Consider the following 21,595-nt stretch of genomic DNA (forward strand, 5'->3'; position numbering starts at 1 on the left):
TTTTATGTTTACATTATCCTTACATTAGCATTGGATGTGTCATGGCCCAGTCACCATGTCATAACCTAATCTGATCCACCTCAAAGGGAAAAAATGAAACCCAGTCTCTCAAATGTTTAAATATATCCATGGTCACATAAACAGAAGAGGCACTAGAGAAAGAGACAGAAAGCATTAGAGAGACCAAGACAAAGATTATTCACATTGTCCTCACTTGACTTATTGCTTTTAATGCCTACTTGAGAAAAGGTAGCTTGAGTGCCAGTGCTTATTTACTATCATGCCAACTTCCTTGTCACTCTGTCATGTTTTGCTTTAAAATTAGAAATGGAGTTGGCAAGAGCACTAACCAATCTAGTAACAGGCTAGAAGCAAAGGACACTTCTAGTGAACCCTTGTCTCACCGTACATACAGTTGAAGTCGGAAGTTTACATACACCTTAGTCAAATACATTTAAACTCAGTTTTTCACAATTCCTGACATTTAATCCTAGTACAAATTCCGTCTTAGGTCAGTTAGAATCACCACTTCATTTTAAGAATGTGAAATGTCAGAATAATAGTAGAGAATTATTTATTTCAGATTTGATTTCTTTCATCACATTCCCCATGGGTCAGAAGTTTACATACACTCAATTAGTATTTGGTAGCATTGCCTTTATATTGTTTAATTTCAGTCAAACGTTTCAGGTAGCCTCCCACAATAAGTTGGGGGAATTTTGGCCCATTCCTGCTGATAGAGCTGGTGTAACTGAGTCAGGTTTGTAGGACTCCTTGCTCGCACACATTTTTTCAGTTCTGCCCACAAATGTTCCATGTGATTGAGGTCAGGGCTTTGTGATGGCCACTCCAATACCTTGCCTTTGTTGTCCTTAAGCCATTTTGCCACAACTTCGGAAGTATGCTTGGGGTCATTGTTCATTTGGAAGACCCATTTGTGACCAAGACAGAACGGCCCCTAATCCCGTATCACATGCGTCCGTGGTGCCTAGACCACCATTGGCACCTGGAAATCGGGAGTTACAAGATTCGGATGGGAGCACAGCGCTTCCTTCAGACTGTTGAACGCCGCTTCTGTCTCGTCCGTCCATTTCACTGTGTTCCGGAGGCGGGCCCTGGTTAGATCGGTGAGGGGGGAAGCTATAGTCGCAAAGTTAGGGATAAACTGGCTATAGTATCCTGCCAGTCACAGGAAGTACTTGACCTGTGTCTTGGTGCATGGAACGGGCCAGTCACGCACCGTGTGTACCTTCCTCTCCTGGGGCTTGACTTTTCCCCCGTCCGATCAAATACCCCAGGTACTCCACCTCCTCGAACCCTAGCTTGCATTTCTTGGGGTTTGCGGTCAACCCGGCTTATCTGAGCGCGTCCAGCACCGCCCGTGCTCTTCCCAACCTTGGCTGTGGATGATGATATCATCCAGATATGCCGCTGCGTACTGCTGGTGGGGTCAAAGCACTCTGTTCATCAGCCATTGGAATGTGGGCGGGGCTCCAAAAAGTACGATCTTTGTCCCCATGTGCAGTTGCTAACAGTAGTCTGGCTTTTTTATGGTGATTTCGGAGCAGTGGCTTCTTTCTTGCTGAGCGGCCTTTCAGGTTATGTCGATATAGGACTCGTTTTACTGTGGATTTAGATACTTTTGTACCCGTTTTCTCCAGCATCTTCACAAGGTCCTTTGCTGTTGTTCTGGGATTGATTTGCACAAAGTTTTGAGAATGAAACTAATTTACATTTTAAAAAGGTTTGCTGCTTCAGTGTCTTTAGATATTTTTGTCAGATGTTACTATGGAATACTGAAGTATAATTACAAGTGTCAAAGGCTTTTATCGACAATTACATGAAGTTGATGCAAAGAGTCAATATTTGCAGTGTTGACCGTTCTCTTTCAAGACCTCTGCAATCCGCCTTGGCATACTGTCAATTAACTTCTGGGCCACATCCTGACTGATGGTAGCCCATTCTTGCATAATCAATGCTTGGATTCTGTCAGAATTTGTGGGATTTTGTTTGTCCACCCGCCTCTTGAGGATTGACCACAAGTTCTCAATGGGTTAAGGTCTGGGGAGTTTCCTGGCCATGGACCCAAAATATCGATGTTTTGTTCCCCGAGCAACTTAGTTATCACTTTTGCCTTATTGCAAGGTGCTCCATAATGCTGTGAAAGGCATTGTTTGACACCAAACTGTTCCTGGATGGCTGGGAGAAGTTTCTCTAGGAGGATGTGTTGGTACCATTCTTTATTCATGGCTGTGTTCTTAGGCAAAATTCTGAGTGAGCCCACTCCCTTGGCTGAGAAGCAACCCCACACATGAATGGTCTCAGGATGCTTTACTGTTGGCATGACACAGGACTGTTGGTAGCGCTCACCTTGTCTTCTCCGGACAAGCTTTTTTCCAGATGCCACAAACAATTGGAAAAGGGATTCATCAGAGAACATGATTTTACCCCAGTCCTCAGCAGTCCAATCCCTGTACCTTTTGCAGAATATCAGTCTGTCCCTGATGTTTTTCCTGGAGAGAAGTGGCTTCTTTGCTGCCCTTCCAGGCCATCCTCCTAAAGTCTTCACCTCACTGTGCGTGCAGATGCACTCACACCTCTGCCTGCTGCCATTCCTGAGCAAGCTCTGTACTGGTGTTGCCCCAATCCCGCAGCTGAATCAACTTTAGGAGACGGTCCTGGCGCTTGGACTTTCTTGGGCGCCCTGAAGGCTTCTTCACAACAATTGAACCACTCTCCTTGAAGTTCTTGATGATCCGATAAATGGTTGAGTTAGGTGCAATCTTACTGGCAGCAATATCCTTGCCTGTGAAGCCCTTTTTGTGCAAAGCAATGATGATGGCACATTTTCCTTGCAGGTAATCATGATTCCAAGCACCATCCTCCTTTTGAAGCTTCCAGTCTGTTATTTGAACTCAATCAGCATGACAGAGTGATCTCCAGCCTTGTCCTCGTTAACACTCACACCGGTGTTAACGAGAGAATCACTGACATGATGTCAGCTGGTCCTTTTGTGGCAGGGCTGAAATGCAGTGGAAATGTTTTGGGGGGTTTCAGTTCATTTGCATGGCAAAGAGGGACTTTGCAATTCATCTGATCACTCTTCATAACCTTCTGGAGTGTATGCAAATTGCGTCATATAAACTGAGGCAGCAGACTTTGTAAAAATTTATACTTGTGTCATTCTCAAAACTTTTGGCCACGACTGTACAGATGATCATGGTACCTTCAGGCATTTGGAAATTGATCCCAAGGATGAACCAGAGGTCTACAATTGGAGGTCTACAACATTTTTTCTGAGGTCTTGGCTTTCTTTTGATTTCCCCATGATGTCAAGCACAGAGGTACTGAGTTCGAAGGTAGGGCTTGAAATACATCCACAGGTACATCTCCAATTGATTCAAATGATGTAAAATAGCCTATCAGAAGCTTCTAAAGCCATGACATAATTTTCTGGAATTTCCCAAGCTGTTTAAAAGGCACAGTCAACTTAGTGTATGTAAATGTCTGACCCACTGGAATTGTGATAGTGAATTGTCAGTGAAATAATCTGTCTGTAAGCAATTGTTGGAAAAATGACTTGTGTCATGCACAAAGTAGATGTCCTAACCGACTTGCCAAAACTATAGTTTGTTAACATGAAATGTGTGGAGTGGTTGAAAAACAAGTTTTAATGACTCCATCCTAAGTGTATTCCGACTTCAACTGTACAACCTAGTACCAGGCTAGAAGAAAAGGGCATTTCCAGTGAACCCTTGTCTCACCATACAGACAACCTAAAACAAGGCTAGAAGGGCATTTCCATTGAACCCTCGTCTGTTCCGGGCAGTTTCCTCACCGTACAGACAACCTCAAACAAACATTTCAAGTTCAAATGGGCAACATCACCTCACACCTCTCTATATCCTGTTTCTCTTTGAGCATATTGATTCTTCCCTGAAATAGCACAAGCCTAATTTCTCCCAAGACCCTTTATTCACATGCACTTACCCTTGTGTCTATGGATGAACCTCAATTGTTTATCCTTGATTAGATTCATACTCTATCTTCGCATCCTTCTCAAAATCAAATTGGAGTAGAAGATCTCAGGTTCCTCCCCTCGGGCCTTCTCCTCCAATGCGTTAAGAGAAGACTGCAAGGAGAGAGAAGTATGCAATGCCAAGGAAAAATAATGGAGATGTTCCACCTACTGTTTGTCATAACTGGCTCAAGGCAGGAGGACGTCATGAGAGAAGGTCACAGTACACATACCGACCTTTAACTGTTTCCATAAAATAATGAGATTAACATTTCACATGGCTGCCCATGGTTTCTAGAGCCTGGAGATGGCTTCAAGCAGAGAATTAGGTACCCAGAGCATTAGGTACCCAGACTCCCTACCATCAGAACCCCAGTGGGTGCACAACCTTAGACACAGACACTGAACAATTTATTGAAAAAGAGAAAGGCTGAATTGGCTTTATAGCCATCCAATTTGGGATGTTAAGGATGTCCAAATCACAATGTAATAGAGGGAGGAAGTGGAAAAATAAGGAGTCTAAATTGAAGTGGAAAGACGGAAAAGACAAAATGAGCTTGTGTACAGCATGGAGTCTCTAAGCTCCATCTGTTGTGCCAGCCCAGCCCACAGTATTTCACTGTCTAGCGAAACTGAAGCTTTTCCTCTGTCTGGTTGGCTCGGTCTGTGGCAGCTTTGGGGTATCTGGAATTCACTGGTCTTAACCTGACTGAGCAGGTACAACTTTAAAGACAGGAACTAGGCTCCAAAACAGTATCCCTAACTTGGTAGGAGCCTAAGCATACATGACACATGCCTGTGTTGTTATTTTAACAGTATGACTTGATAACGGGCATGATAAATATATAACAAGAGTTTGAGATTTTGTCAATGAGGCCCTTTATCTACTTCCCCAGAGTCAGATGAACTCGTGGATATCATTTTTATTTCTCTGCGTACAGCTTGCAGGAAGTTGCTTTCTAGTGTTTTTAAGCAATAGCGTTAGCACAATGACTGAAAGTCTATGGGATGTTCTTGTAGACTTCCAGCCATTGCGCTAACGGTAGTTAGCATTGGCTCCAATGGCTCACAAAATTACCTCTTATTTCCTGCATACAAGGTGGCAGGTAACCTAGCAGTAACCACAAAGTCGCTGGTTCGAATACCCGAGCCGACAAGGTAAAAAAATCTGTCAACATACAGTTGAGCAAGGCACTTAATAACCCAAATTCTCCAGAGGCACCGTACTACTAAGACTGAACCTTTAAAACAACACATTTCACTGCACATATCCAGTGCATGTGACAATAAAACATAACTAAAAATAATATTTTTTTGGGAGTGTGCTATAGTAGACTACATTTCTAATGGCCTGGGTACAAAATCCTGGTTGGCACACATCCAACCACCCTCACCCAATGCTTCTTGTTAGCACAAGTCTACCTACCCTATGCCCCTGCTTGGCACGTAGCACACAGCACAGGAAAGACTGCTATCCCTCACCGAGGGAAAGCATCAATGTTTTTTCCAACCATGGAAGGGCAGGAGAACAGAACGACAACAGGATGTTTAAACACTGAGACAACACTTCCCTCCACACAAACCTCCGACTCCCACTCTGCGCTCTTTTTGCAACCTGATTAAAATATCCCAGGAGTCTCTTTGTCTGAGTTGGACCAACTGCCGAGGTACATATGGCAAGAGGACAATTCAACTGAAACAAAAACAACACCATTTAATGTGTTTGCCATTCAATAAAGCAATTACTTGTAATTGCAATAGCATTTTATTTTCTCCTCAGGGGAGATGGAACAGTAACGCTGGCAGATAAGCAGAAAATTGCTTTCAGGAAATCATTCTTCATTCTTATAACTCACATTCTTATATAGTAGCTGATAGTCCTGAAAATACATTTCGATCTTTCAAATGGGGACATTAGAGGTGTCATGATGTGGCCCTTTTTGGCTATAACTAGTGGCTTCCCCCTTTCTCTATCCTACACCCAGGTTCTGTTATCTCAGTTTGTAAATTCCTGGAGGAGACGCTCTCCCCCTGGCCATGCAGAAAGAGACAGAGAGAGAACAAAGGATTTCACATGGCGAACTCCTAAATCCCCCAAAATGATCATTTGATACAAAATGTCCACTTGTGAGAAGGTGGGAAAGGCCCGTGGACACTTAAGAGACACGTATGACGAGTGTTGATACATGGTTTCTATGAGAACATTTCTGTATGGTAATCTGAAGTATCCATTCTAACCACGGAATACTTCTGATATTCAGGGAGGCTGAGAGGCAATGGTGAACTGACTCTCCAACAGAAGGACGCACGATTCCAACAGAGATCACGACGACACACTGGGCGTAAATATATATATATATTGATTGCAATTATTCCCGAATGAGTGAGCGTTCATGCGTAAAGAATTAGCATTTAGCATCATACCGGCTTAGCCCACTAGGGAACCTCCCCTATCATTTCCTTGTAACCATATCTACTGTTTGTGTGTTTATGCATTTCTGTGGTTACTTAGTTGGATTATTTATTTACTAAGACAATTGGTGTATGGATGATTCATAGTAAAGGCTGGGTTCGTGCAGATAACCAACAATTTACGATGTTTGGAATGAGACAAACATGAGGTAAAGAATAATTAGTTAGAAGACTAATTGACCAGATCTAAAATATAAGATAAAATAAGATAAAATATCTGAAGAGTTATGTTAGGAAAATTACAACTTTGTAATCTGAAGATTTTCCTTGGTGCCCTGAATTCCTAGTTAATTGCATGTACATGATTGGTTTAATAATGTAATAATAGCTACAGAGAATTGATTTGATAAAATAAGTCTTCACTTTAATGATGCCAAAGACAGAGGTAAAGATGCCAAACAAAAAGAACAAAACATACTGTAGCAGTAGCCGGCCCAACACAGTGTAAGAGACTATCATGCTGTGTATGACTATTGAAAAGACTGGAAGTAGGAGGCAGTGACCGCACAGTGCTTAGTCACCAGAAGCATGCTTAATGACTTGTATTGAATAGACTGGAATGAAGCAGTGCCCTGTGTGCTGCTTGGTCACCAGAAGCATGCATAGTCAAACGCTAGCATCCCACATACCCTAGAGGGGTTAAACAAATATTTTCTACTGACAATTGAGATGTACAAACTACAGCATAAGGGAATAAGCGGATAAGAGGCAATCCGTAATTTCGATTAAGACATTCATGAGCGGGTTAAGACGGGTTAAGACAGACAATTTATTCCGCACTTTTGAAATGTACAGCGACAGAATTCAGAACATGGGCTGTTCTTACAGTATTCTCCCTGTACACCAAGTCAGAACCGTAGGATAAATAAAGGGGACATAAGCAGGCAATGAAAGCTGTTACAATAATGATGACATTTCTCTAAAAAGAGGCTATAGGCGACATGTGCACCACCAAGTCAAATCAAATCAAATTTTAGTAGTCACATGCGCCGAATATAACAGTGAAATGCTTATTTAAGAGCCGCCAACCAACAATGCCGTTTCAAAAAATACAGACAAGAATAAGAGATAAAAGTAACAAGTAATTAAAGAGCAGCAGTAAAACAACAATAGCGAGACTATATAGAGGGGGGTACTGGTACAGAGTCAATGTGCGGGGGCGCCGGTTAGTTGAGGTAGTATGTACATGTAGGTAAAGTTATTGACATGACTATGCATATGACAACAGAGAGTAGTAGTGATGCAAAGAGGGGGAGGGGCAATGCAAATAGTCAGGGTAGCCACTTGACGAGATGTTCAGGAGTCTTGTGGCTAGAAGCTGTTTAGAAGCCTCTTGGACCTAGACTTGATGCTCCGGTACCACTTGCCATGCAGTAGCAGAGAGAACAGTCTTTGACTAGGGTGGCTAGAGTCTTTGACAATTTTTAGGGCCTTCCTCTGACACAGCCTGGTATAGAGGTCCTGGATGGCAGGAAGCTTGGCCCCAGTGACGTACTGGGCTGTTCAAACTACTCAGAACAGTAGGCTAAGTTATAAGGGAGAAAATGACCAAATTATTAGGGAGAGGTACATAGGCTACTAACAGCTTACTACACAACATACACTTACTATTACTTTCTTAGCTACAGTATACATTCAGGCCTTTGGAAAGTATTCAGACCCCTTGACTTTTTCCAAATGTTATTACGCTACAGCCTTATTCTAAAATGGATTAAATACAAAATGTTCCTCACAGCAATCTACACACAATACCCAATAATGAGCTCAGGTGAATCCATTGATCATCCTTGATGTTTCTACAACTTGTTTGGGTCCACCTGTGGTAAATTCAATTGATTGGACATGATTTAGAAAAGGCACACACCTGTCTATATAAGGTCTCACAGTTGACAGTGCAAGTCAGAGTAAGTGGCCTCCATCATTCTTAAATGGAAGAAGTTTGGAACCATCAAGACTCTTCCAAGAGCTGGCTGCCTGGCAAAACTGCGCAAATGGTGGAAAGGGCCTTAATCAGGGAGGTGACCAAGAATCAAATGGTCACTCTGACAGAGCTCCAGAGTTTCTCCATGAAGATGGGTCAACCATCTCTGTAGCACTCTACCAATCAGGCCTTTGTGGTAGAGTGGTCAGACGGAAGGCACACCTCAGCCCGCTTGGAGTTTGCCAAAAGGCATCTAAAGACTCTCAGACCATGAGAAACATGATTCTTTGGTTTGATGAAACCAAGTTTGAACTCTTTGGTCTGAATGACAAGCATCCCGTCTGGAGGAAACCTGGCACCATCCCTATGGTGAAGCATGGTGGTGGAACCATGTGTGTTTTTCAGTGGCAGGGACTGGGAGAATAGTAGGAATTGAGGCAAAGATGAACGGAGCAAAGTACAAAAGAGATTCTTGATGAAAACCTGCTTCAGAGTGCTCAGGACCTCAGACTGGGGCGAAGGTTCACCTTCCAACAGGTCAACGACCCTAAGCACAAGCCAAGACGACGTAGGAGTGGCTTCAGGACAAGTCTCTGAATGTCCTTTAGCGGCCCAACCAGAGCCCGGACTAGAAACCGATCGAAAATCTCTGGAGAGACCTGAAAATAGCTGTGCAGCAATGCTTCCCATCCAGCCTGACAGAGCTTCAGAGGATCTGCAAAGAGGAATGGGAGAAACTCCACAAATACAGGTGCCAAGCTTGTAGCATCATACCCAAGAAGACTTGAGGCTGTAATCCCTGCTAAAGGTGCTGAGTAAAGGGTCTGAATACTTATGTAAATGTATATATTTTTTTATTTATTTAGAACAAATTGTCTAAAAAACAGTTTATGCTTTGGCATTATGTGGTATTGTGTGTAGATTGATGAGGGGAAAAAACAATTGAATACATTTTAGAATAAGGCTGTAACGTAACAAAATGTGGGAAAGAGGCAAGGGGTCTGAATACTTTCCAATTGCACTGCATCTCCCTGGCATATTGCATAATTTATGTAGGAGCATTCAAGACATTTTGGGACTCACAGTTGTACCAAATACGTCTGTCTTCTGTATTCCACCCCTACCTTGTCACAACACAACTGATTGGCTCAAACGCATTGAGGAAATACTTTCCACAAGACACACCTGTTAATTGAAATGCATTCCAGGTGACTACCTCATGAAGCTGGTGGAGAGAATGCTAAGAGTGAGCAATGCTGTCATTAAGGCAAAGGGTGGCTACTTTGAATAATCACATGATTCCATGTGTGTAATTTTATCATTTTGATGTCTTCACTATTATTCTACAATGTAGAAAATTGTAAAAAATAAAAGAAAAACATGGAATGTGTAGGTGTCCAAACTTTTGACTGGTACTGTATCTCCACAATCGGTCTCTCTAACCAAGTCCCCGGTGTCAGAGACTAAACAATGAGTTAAGAATATCTGCATTAATCTACAGTATGTCATTGGGGAAAGAGTGAGTGATTATGAATGTATGCGTTTCTCCTTTATCTCCATTATCTCATTGGGCAAGGTTCCCCATTGATAGCGGGTGATTTTATTTGCCCTGCAAAGTTTTTTGAGCAAAATAATAATAATAAATTGTTGGAGACTGTAAAAACACAAGCAAATAAGCTCCCAAGGGATTTTAATTCAGGATATATGTTCCAAAGTATTGCCACGCATAGTAGAGAGATGTATGTGATCGTAAGTGAAATGTACAGAAATGGACAGAATTTATTATGTTTTAGTCAAATATTTTGGATTCTTGCGGTCAATTTGCAATCTACAAAATAGTTGTAATTATGTTCCGGACCCCTGACAATCCGTCATGTGTATATGCTTTCTTGTTTTAGCAGAGGCAGTTCCCATCTCTCTCGCCCTCCCTTCCCTCAACTCCTGAGTGTTAAATAAAACAAAGTGTATGCTTTAAAAGTCAGGATTTCATACTAATTTAAGATTTTCATCTAGTCGAATTTGCTGCACACGATTGTGGAAGAGAATCGTCTTTTCACACCCACCTGTGTTTGACAACAGCTGATAATTGAACGAATGGCGGGGTACAAATAATATTACGCATCGACGATGACTCCTCAGTATGGATGAGTAGTATGCTGATTTGTTGCTTACTACATACCTTTTTACTAACCAGTACATTCTAAATAGTATGTAGTACGATGAATACACGGTATGCAGTTTAAGTATTAGGCAAGAGATTTCGGAAGCGGCCAGAGACTAAACAAATACGGATCAAAGTGTCAGATAGTTTTAGCAAGGAGGGAGCTGAACACAATAACACTGAGGATGGAGAGATAAGGGAGAAAAGGATTTGGGCAGAGAGATATTGGAGCTGCCTCCCAGCAAAAACACTAACAGTAAGGAGAAAGGGATGAGATGAAGGGAGGGAGAAAGAGATGAGGGAGATGAGGGAGAGAAAGATCAGAGCTGCCTATCTGCTAAAACATCAGGAGAGAAAACATACACTGGAGGAAAAGAAAGATGGGGATGCAGACTGACGTTTCATCACAAGCCAACCTTCACCATATATGACGGTCTCCTGCTTTCTGATTAATATTTCAGCTCTGATCAGACTGTGGTCTGTGTGTCTAATGCCATTTGATGGAATACAAAGATAATCCTGTAGTTATGAGTACAACAAATGTGTGCATGTCTCTTTATGTGAGGATCTCTGTATCTTTGTATGCGTTTACATCAGTGCCCGTCTTCATTGGTGCATGTGTGTGTAAGCTCACATGTGAGAATGCATGCGTGCATCCATCGTAGGTGAGGGAACATGAGGAAAGTGCAGAATGAGCAGTGAGCAAGGAGAGAGAGGATCCCAGAGGAATTATGCAGCGGAGAGTCTCAGCATCCGATACAATATCTACCATGGTATGACTAAGTGATCCAGATGTGATGGGGGATATAAACGCAATTGAACAAATCGAGAGAGATGGGTCAATGGACCCAATACCACGCCAACATGAAGAAAATGCAATCATTCAGTGCATTGCGCCGCAATAAGCACGTAATTAAGAAACCAATACTGACTCAAGGCGTGGAACAGAAATTATTTTCCAACCGTTTCATTCTGAACAGAACCACTTTTTTGTTTCGTTCCACTGTTCCGACCAGCAAACTAAAGTTCTGAACCGGTTCGAATCCAAACAAAATTACCTATTTATATAGTTACTTTCTGTTCCTTTTTAACTTATGAAAAACTGTTTTTTTACATTTAGCTCATTAAATTACATCACCATTCAGTGCAGATAGAGCAGGCAAGCTAGTTTGTTTTACATGCGTGATGGACAGATGGCGCAAGATGCCACAGAAATGTTGTGGTGGCAGAGAGCGAGATAGAGTTGAAGAGGAGGCTTGAAGTAATGAGCATCTTGTTATGACATGCATTATACACTAGGTATACAAAATATTAGGACACCTAATATTGAGTTGCACCCCCCCACCCCCTTTTGCCCTCAGAACGGCCTCAATTCGTCAGGCATGGACTCTATAAGGTGTCGAAAGCTGTCTGGATGTCCTTTGGGTGGTGGACCATTCTTGATACACACAGGAAACTGTTGAACGTGAAAAATCCAGCAGCGTTGCAGTTCTGACAAAAAACTTTGCGCCTGGCACCTCCTACCATACCCCTTTCAAAGGGACTTAAATCTTTTGTCTTGCCCATTCACAAACACAATCCATTTCTTAATTGTTTCAAGGCTTAAAAATCCCCTTCTACACTGATTGAAGTGGATTTAACAAGTGACATCAATAAGAGATCATAGCTTTCACCTGATCAGTCCATGTCATGGAAGGAGTAGGTGTTCTTAGGTTCGTATGAATTAGGTTCGTAGAATTATACCTACAGTGGTTCCTCCTTTAAAAGTTGCGAGCTTGCACCGTGGGACTTAGAGGTACCCAGCGTAACAGCTTCATTGCTCCAGACCACCACAAGGGGGAGTTAGAAAACTCATTATGCATTTGAGTCCCAAGGCTTTTATATGACCAATCATATCGAGTGGTTCCAATGATGAATTAGCGCGAGCCACCCGTTCCTGGTGGCTTTCTTCAACAAACATGGCTGACAAAACATTATAGTGGAACAAAATGTAAGTAGTTATAACATCATAACGAGTCAAGCAAAAAATGTACAATTGAGAGGAATGTGTTAGCTAGTGTAGTGAAACGTTTGTGCATATTTTTTTGTCATAAAGTTAATTTACAAAAATCGTTATTTAGCAAGTTATCTGACTAGCTAACATTAGCCAGCTAGCTAGCTAGTGTTATGACAGGAGAATGCATTTGTAATTTGTGTTTAATGTTTTAGGGACTCCTGAGAAAACCAGCAAATCAGCTATCATAGTTGTTGTATCAACTTCAAGTCTGAATGGCATTAATGAAGCCTATGGATAGAGTAGAATATAATAACTTTACTGTGCCATGGAAGTCCTATATACATGTACTGCAGTTATTACCACACGTGAGATCCCCACATTGTAGCCTGTACATTGAATATATTCACTGATCATGAACTCTCCCTTGGCAAATAAAGGTGCGGTTCAGGTATGAATCTGAGACATTCTTTTCAGGCATATCAAACTCCATTATTTGAATGATGCTGTGTCTGCATGTATGTATTACAATTATACACTTCAACAGTGTTTACTACTCCTGCTCCTGGGACATCAATGATTACACATTGTAACTATGCAATAGACTAGAAACATGATTGATTTGTAATTCATATATACAGAAAAAAAACAATGCATATCTAACTCCCTTCATCTGCATTAATCTGAGGACACAGGATAGTATTGCAATGAGATACTTAATTTCAACCAGTGGAGAATGTGAAACATTTATTGAAAGACGTTCATTAGCCAGGTGTTATAAAAACATAATACATGCATTATAATATAAATACAAGTTCAATCTGTACTTCAATGAACATACGGTGTGCATTATTAAACAAGGAAGAAAGATGAGGTGGGGAGAGAGGTGTGGAAGACAAAGGGAAAGTGGTAAGACCAGCGGTAGACAGCATCCGATTAATGAATTACAGTGCTACCCTAATATTCTCTCAGTTCATCACAATCACGGTGTCTCCTAACCCTTCGGGCCAACTGGGGGCCCAAATCTTAAGAGCGTGTGAGGTGCCGATGATGGGACAGGCTTCCTCTCTCACATCAAAACATACCTGCAGACGAGAGACAGATGGATAGAGAGAGATTATGATTAAGCCTTGTTTTTTCTATTCTAACACGGTCAGTCATCATAATTCACAGATTACTGCACCTGTACATAGCCCACATATAATTTAGCCCTATCAACTACCTCTTTCCCAACTGTATTTAATTTATTTATTTATTTTGCTCCTTTGCACCCCATTATTTTTATTTCTACTTTGCACATTCTTCCATTGCAAAACTACCATTCCAGTGTTTTACTTGCTATATTGTATTTACCTTGCCACCAAGGCCTTTTTTTGCCTTTACCTCCCTTCTCACCTCATTTGCTCACATTGTATATAGACTTGTTTATACTTTATTATTGACTGTATGTTTGTTTTACTCCATGTGTAACTCTGTGTTGTTGTATCTGTCGAACTGCTTTGCTTTATCTTGGCCAGGTCGCAATTGTAAATGAGAACTTGTTCTCAACTTGCCTACCTGGTTAAATAAAGGTAAAATAAATAAAATAAATAAAAATAATCATCAGGAGGTGAAATTCAAAACTAACTTTGGATCATTAACTCTGGAACTACTACATCTCTATTTCAATGTAAAGCATATCTTTAATAACACTTCCTGTTGACCCGACCAAGTTTCCTCTCACCTATGATCATGCTATGCCATCTGTGTCAGCCAGTTCAGATGCATGAGGGGTTCTACAAAACAGCAGATATAACCTAGAGGATTTAGGGAGAAGGGGGAGAGGGATGAAGTGAAGAAGAGAGACTTATTGTGTGTGTGTGGTCTCACCTGGTGTCCACACTAAGTGGCTAAAGAGTACTTTATGCTGAAAAACAGACACAAAACCAGCCCGGTCGCGGACATCGACGTCTTGCTCCCAGACAAATTAAAGAACTTCTTTGCTCGCTTTGGGGACAATACAGTGTCACTGACACAGCCTGCTACCAAAGCCAATGTGGCCAACGTGAGGAAAACATTTAAATGTGTAAACCCTTGCAAGGCTATCGGCCCAGATGGCAACCCTAGCCACATTTACAGAGCATGCGCAGACCAGCTGGCTGGTGTGTTTACGGACATATCAATCAAACCCTCCCACAGTCTGTTGTCCCCACATGCTTCAAGATGGCCACCATTGTTCCTGTTCCCAAGAAAGTGAAGGTAACTAAATGACTATCGCCCCATTGCACTCATTTCTGTCATCATGAAGTGCTTTGTCATGCACAAAGTAGATGTCCTAACCGACTTGCCAAAACTATATTTGTGAAATTTGTGGAGTGGGTGAAAAATGAGTTTTAATGACTCCAACCTAAGTGTATGTAAACTTCCAACTGTACATGTACATATTCTATTCATCCCTTTATATTTGTGTGTATTAGGTAGTTGTGAATTTTTTACAATACTTTTTAGATATTACTGCATAGACGCACAAGCATTTCACTACACTCTCATTAACCTCTGCTAACCATGTGTATGTGACCAATAAAATTTGATTTGAGAATATAATGTCAATAGAAGGTACTGTATGTGAAGCAGACACCTATCGGAGTGTACCTGAAACATTTAAATATAGAGGGCACTTGGTTATTGCAAGGCTAACTCCCAGGGAAATCATGACTTGGCAGCAACAGATAGTCCAGTGAAAACGGCTGTGTTTATGTGGTGTAAATCTGAAAATCAGCAACTGACATCTTAAAGGTTTTTTAATTAAGGCATGTGAGACAGGTTCTATGTACAACAAGACAGGCAGAGATGGAGAAAAAGAACACAGAACAGTTTAATTACCTCTGGTTATGGACACTTTTGCCAGCAATGAAGCTTCCACTGCCTTTTCCTCGGGCAGTGAACATCTGGGAATATCTACATTTTTGACCCCTTGATCAGCTTGCTCTCTGAAAGTAAAGAAAATAGCTTATTTTTTGTAGATATGAAAACAATAATTGAGATATGACCGTTCAATCTAAAGCAGCAGATGTCATTTTCAGGATACGTCAATACAGCACAGAAATGTTAACATCAGACTGGTATTGTGGTTGTTCATCAGGTGATGGGAAATATGCAATGATACCTGCACCATCTACACGCTGTAAAGACTCCTTAACTCTTCGTGACAGACGGTGTTCTTTCATCCTTCAGTAAAAAAAAAAAGCTTACCGTTACTGTCATGAAATATAATTATATATCGACTATGAAACAAATATGACATGGCCTGCTTATGAGTTGCCATGAAAGAGTTAGATTAATTATGCTGAAAATGACGAGAACTGGCGTTCATAGCTAAATGCTTTTGGTTAGCTTGAGAATAATAATTGCATGATTTATCATTCTACGGTATGTATGTATGTATGTATGTATGTATGTATGTATGTATGTATGTATGTATGTAGTAGAATGTTATGAACCAACACTGAATCGGAAGATCTAACTACTAGCTATGTAAAAGTTGTACGGAAGAACGCCCAGTGCTGCTTACCTGAGATGCCATCATCACAGTCCTTCTTTGGTGGTGTCCGCTATGACTTCCTTTGTGTTTGAAAAATTTGCTTTTTGATTGAAAATAAAACGTTTTGCTCTCGACAAAGACACAAATGTACCTCCATAGCATATAACAATTTGCCTGTGAATAATCACACCTTCATACAAACGTGCTACTGTATGTAGAATTCTTGACGCACAAACAAAAATATCCTGCCAGCACACCCACAAGCGAGCCCCTCAGGCGCAGAATGATGACGTGTGGAAGAGGGAAAGGAATGAGATGGGAACAACAACAATTTGCTGCAAGTTGGGGAAGGGGGCTAATAGCTGAACAATAGACTATTTAACCTTTACTAAAGAATAGTCTAATAGCCGAGCTAGGTGTGAAACCCCCCCTCCTATCACAGACCAGATTTGCCCTAACGACCAAGGGGTAGCTTGCTACTCAATGTAATAAAGTTATGTTACCTTACATGTTATGTTGGCTGACAATTTGTTAGCTACGCTGTCCTTGCAAACCACATAACATATCATTACAGCAGTATGTACCGGTATGTTAGCTAGCTACCTAACGTTAGTAGTTAAAAATCAAACTTGACAGTATATTAACTACAGGCTAACTACCCAATGTTTATTGACTTGATTATTTACGTCATTCTGAGCTTATCTAAATTCACTCTGGCTATCTACACCAATTTCAGAGCACTCTCGTCTGAGTGTACCAGAACTTGGAGATTTTTCCATCTCTCCAGAGCGCAGAATAATTAATTTACGAGCGTTCAACACCCGTTGAATATGGCCGTGTCAGCAAACGTAATTAAAAGCGTAATTAAATTGTTTCCAGCAGCACAGTTAGTCACCAACGCTCTGGTTAACACCAACACAGCTTAACCAGCTCTGCTAGGGTGAGTAAAATGGTCAGTGGTCTCATGTGTGTCTGGGAGTAGCTAGCAAGCTAGTCAACGTTAGCTTGGGTGCTTGACTGCCGTTGTAAGGCCAGAATGCTCAAATCAACCCTACTCCTCGGCCCAAACGTCCAGTGTGCGTTCTGAGAGCAAAACGGTCTGAATTTACAAACTGACAATATGACAATGCTCTGAATTTATGAGCGTAACACTGTACAGCGCCATATTTTCTGTTCCATCCTAACGGAAACCCAGTGGGTTTTTCATGGAATAGAAACACCATAATATTAAATCAAATTAATTAATCAAGTACCAGTCAAAAGTTGACACACCTACTCATTCAAGTTTTTCTATAGTTTTACTATTTTCTACATATGTGAAGACATCACAACTATGAAATAACACCAGTCTCCCGCATGCCCCGCATTCTGTAGTACAGACATGGCCTGCTCTCCCTTATGTGAGGAATGAGGCACTTTCCCATGTTTACTACAGTATGTATTGTAGACTACACAGTAGCCTAATAAACAAATAAATACATTTCGTTAATAAAATAATGATAAAAAACACTTTCAAATTGCAGATGTTTATTTAGTTATGGATCTATAACAAATTACTACGGGAATAAATACTGATTTACAGAAATATTGAAACAGTTGTCTAATGAAGGCAAACAATTTAGAATCCTCCAATCCAATCCAATCCTCTGAGCAGTTGACGTTGAGATGTGTCTGTTACTTGAACTCTGTGAAGCATTTATTTGGGCAATTTCTGAGGCTCGTAACGCTAATCCTCTGCAGCAGAGGTAACTCTGGGTCTTCCTTTTCTGTGGTGGTCCTCATGAGACCCAGTATCATCATAGTGCTTGATGCTTTTTGCGACTGCACTTGAATGAACTTAAGTTCTTGAAATATTCCATATTGACTGACCTTCATGTCTTAAAGTAATTATGGATTGTCGTTTCTCTCCCCTCACAGGTGGAAATAATCACTCCACAATCAGTCACCAATCAATCAGAAGACACACCTCCTCCTGTTTCCTACCCAATCACAGTTCATTTCCCTTGGTTTAAAAACCCTTTCAGTTGTTTGCTCTGGAGCTCAATCTCTCTGTAAATGCCATATGTTTGTAGATCCTCTCTGGTTCACTCGCTCCATTCTATGTCTCTATCTCGCTTTATGTATTGAGCACTCTTTTGTTTGAGCACCTCCATATCGCTTTGTCCTCACCTGTGAGTATTGTTTTTGTTATGGTGTTTGATGGTGGAATAAGGGAGAACCAAGACAAGTCACCCATGGGCATACACTACCCGTAGGTAAACTTTGTTAAAAACTAGTTAGAACTGGGTGGACCACCCACTGTATTTTTGGTTAGTTAGTTAGCTGTTGTTGAAATAGGCTAGTTTAGCTTAGGGGTGTTTTTGGATGCTTGTAGTTTCTTTCCTTGGGTCCAGCAGAGATAGCTTATCTCCAAGCCATTTGCTAATGTTAGTAAGCTCTGTGCGAAGTATGCTCTTCAATATAGTTTTATTTTTGTGAGACACCAGAAGTGTAGAGTCATCTGCATAAAGAAAAAGACAGCAAGAACAAGCATCTTTCATATACTTAATATACAATAAAAACAGCAGGGGCCCAAGCATGCTCCCCTGCAGAACTCCACTACACTACTAAATAGGACTTTACCCAGCCTAGAGGGATACTGCTTATCCCCAGTGCCTCCAGTTTGGAAATGAGGAGATAGGCCTTGATACAGTTAACCACTTCGGTAGGTCAAGCAGTACCATTCCACACAGATTTACCTCAATCTTTTTCCTGATGAAGTCAGTCAAGTAGACATGAATCAGTGGAGTATGTTTTTCTAAAACCTGACTGAAAATCATACATTAGACCCTGTTTGTTAACATATTCATACATTTGCTCATGTACAATTCTCTCCAGGATCTTTGTTACACAGACGATAGATACAGTCCTATAACTCCCAGGGTCAGACTTTATCCCCTTCTTATACAGAAATATAACTTTAGCTTGTTCCATGTCCCTGGGAAAGGTGCCTTGTTCAAGAGAGAGATTAACAATAAGCATAATACAAGGGCCAATTTGCTCAGCAGAATCTATAAGAAACCTTGCAGGAATATTATCAAGGCCTGTGGCTTTGGAGCATTTAAGCTCTGCCAGCATACTGACTATTTTGGCTGTTGCTACCTTTGCAAAACAAAAAGAGTTTGGCGGAACTCCTAACTCTACATAATACTTCTTGACTTGTTTGCTTTCATACAATCCAGAACTGATGGGCAGCTTGCTGACAACAGAAGTAAAAAATAAAATTAAAATTAAAAGTTGAATTCATTGGCAACCTCTGCTTTTTCATATACCATCATCTCCCCTTTGATGTTCAGTCCAATACTGTTTAGTTTGTTTTTGGTAGTACTACTACAGCCTAGTTCTTTAAATGATTTTCAAAGCTTTAAGGTCATTTTAGTTTTCAATTATTTTCTCAGCAAATTAACCCCTCTTAGCTTCATCCATCCATGAGAAGGCAAATATCCAGCCAGACAATCTCCAGATCAGCGTTTAAATCCGATCTGACTTTAAAAGCAATGTCTGATCTTACAAACGCACATATTCCCCCACTGTTCCGATTCCAATCCTTCCTGACAGAGTAATTACCTAACTCAATTTCTGAGTCACAAACAGATGAATCCAACCATGTCTCAGTAAAACATAAGACACCCACCTCTGATTTGCAAACAAACAGGTGTATCTCATCGATCTTCGGTAGTAGGCTTCGGACGTTTAGGTGAACAAAATGTAAGCCTTTCTTCCCAAAGACCTCATTGAATTCCCGATCCACTTGTAACTCGCCTCCCCCTGCGCTGCCATCTTCCCACTGCCCTGCCTCCGGTGGCCTCTGTCGCCATGGAGCACCCCTCCCCAGGTGCCACTCCATCGTCCTCACCGTGTCCCCCGTCACTCACCTCTGGTTGCCTCCGCTCTACTGTGGACCCCCCCCCCTCCGGTGCACTCTCCACCCTCGGTAAGTCCTCTGGTCCCACTCCACCTTCAGTGCTCACACACCCTGTGGATACAGCACACTGACAGCAACGGTAAGCTTCATTGACCCCTTGCCCAAAGCTAGAATCGCTGCATTTTAAATGAATCCACTGCACGCATTCAAAACATACCAAAGCTTTGTTACTCTTTATCCACCGTTCGCAAGAGGAACATGGGTGCATAGGCCGTTTGATGGAGTTTGTGATAAAGTGAGGTCCAGGGCATTGATGGATATCACCCGATAAGAGAAGGCATAGAGTTATTATAAGAGCTCCACCATTAATTTGCGATTTGACTGGATGACCATTTTGGTTTGTGCCAAGGTGCTATGAAAGTTTGGTATATAACATTCCTTCCAAATACAGTGCTGGATGCCATCAAAAGTGTTTGCATGACTGGGAAGTTGCTGAGAATTTACTATTATTTAATGTAAATAGCAGATGCAATTATTTTCAGTAACATTTAAAACAATGTAAAAGTGCTGCCACCATGCCTAAATTGCTGGTCGCCATCTTTTTTGTTTAGTGGCTCCCGTATTCACCATTTTAGATGTGGAGATGGCAGAGTTAAACTTCACTTGTTGAGTACGGTTCATAAATAAACTATTAATCCACTTGATAAGTAGAGAGTTAACACCCAAGTTGACCAGTTTATGCACAAGTAACGCATTATCAACACCTTTGGAGGCACAGCAGGAAAATTTGTTTGAGTCTAATTGGGATGAGAGACCAGAGAGAAGTTGATTTTGAATTATTTTTTTCAAAACACTGCATTAGGTATAGATGTCATGGCTACAGGGCATAAATCATTTTTCTTTTGGCCTGTTTTTAGGTATTGCGACAATTAGCAACTTCTTCCATAAGTCTGGAATCATCCCACTGTTCAGTGACAGCTGGAACAGCTTCTGGAACGGTAATGTGAGCTGGTCTGAGCATGCCTGAAGTGCTTTGCTGCTGACACCATCTGGACCATATGATTTTCGTGGGGTTGACATGTTGAATGTTTTGCTTGAAGTCATTCACAGAGATCTGTATATCAACAGCTGCTATGCTGTCTACTGTCCAAGGCCACTTTCTGCTGCGATGTAAATTCACACTTCAAACCTACAATAGAAACTGTTCAAATCACTTGCAAAAGCAAGGTCATTAGACAGTCATACAATGTCTCTGATTTGTAGCCTGTGATGGTTTGTAGCTGCCTTGCACTCCTTGATTTTGCTTTAAAGTCGCCTCTGAATATTTTTCCTTCCCTCTTTACTGCCACATGATTTAAAAACACTATTCTTTTCTGTTTGAGAAGCTCTTAATTCACGAGTTTCCCATGGTTTAATATTGGGGAAGATGTTGACTTTCTTTGGGAATAATGAGATCCTCACAGAAACGGTGACTCAGACGATATCCGCTGCCTCTTCCAGGTCATCCGCGCTGTCCATCAGGGTCGCCCACTCAGTGGACTCAAAACAGTCCGGAAAATCTCCACCTTTTTATCCTTCTCTCTAAATGTTCAGATAGCTTGCACAT

General features: G+C 41.3%; 1 protein-coding gene and 1 long non-coding RNA gene across 2 annotated transcripts in view; both read right to left on the reverse strand.

The window, feature by feature from the left end:
- Positions 1-21,595, reverse strand: part of LOC110525462 (tumor protein p53-inducible protein 11) — a 118,874-nt gene that overhangs the window by 49,467 nt on the left and 47,812 nt on the right. The window lies entirely within an intron of this gene.
- Positions 13,137-16,855, reverse strand: LOC110525471 (uncharacterized). Its single transcript, XR_016482497.1, has 4 exons — positions 16,116-16,855; positions 15,711-15,772; positions 15,428-15,534; positions 13,137-13,650 (listed from the first exon to the last, which is right to left on the reverse strand). It is a non-coding gene; the product is annotated as an uncharacterized LOC110525471 (long non-coding RNA).

The sequence above is a fragment of the Oncorhynchus mykiss genome, chromosome 1 (genome assembly GCF_057628025.1).
Source record: "Oncorhynchus mykiss isolate SJ-2025 chromosome 1, ASM5762802v1, whole genome shotgun sequence".
NCBI classification, from domain to species: Eukaryota; Metazoa; Chordata; class Actinopteri; order Salmoniformes; family Salmonidae; genus Oncorhynchus; species Oncorhynchus mykiss.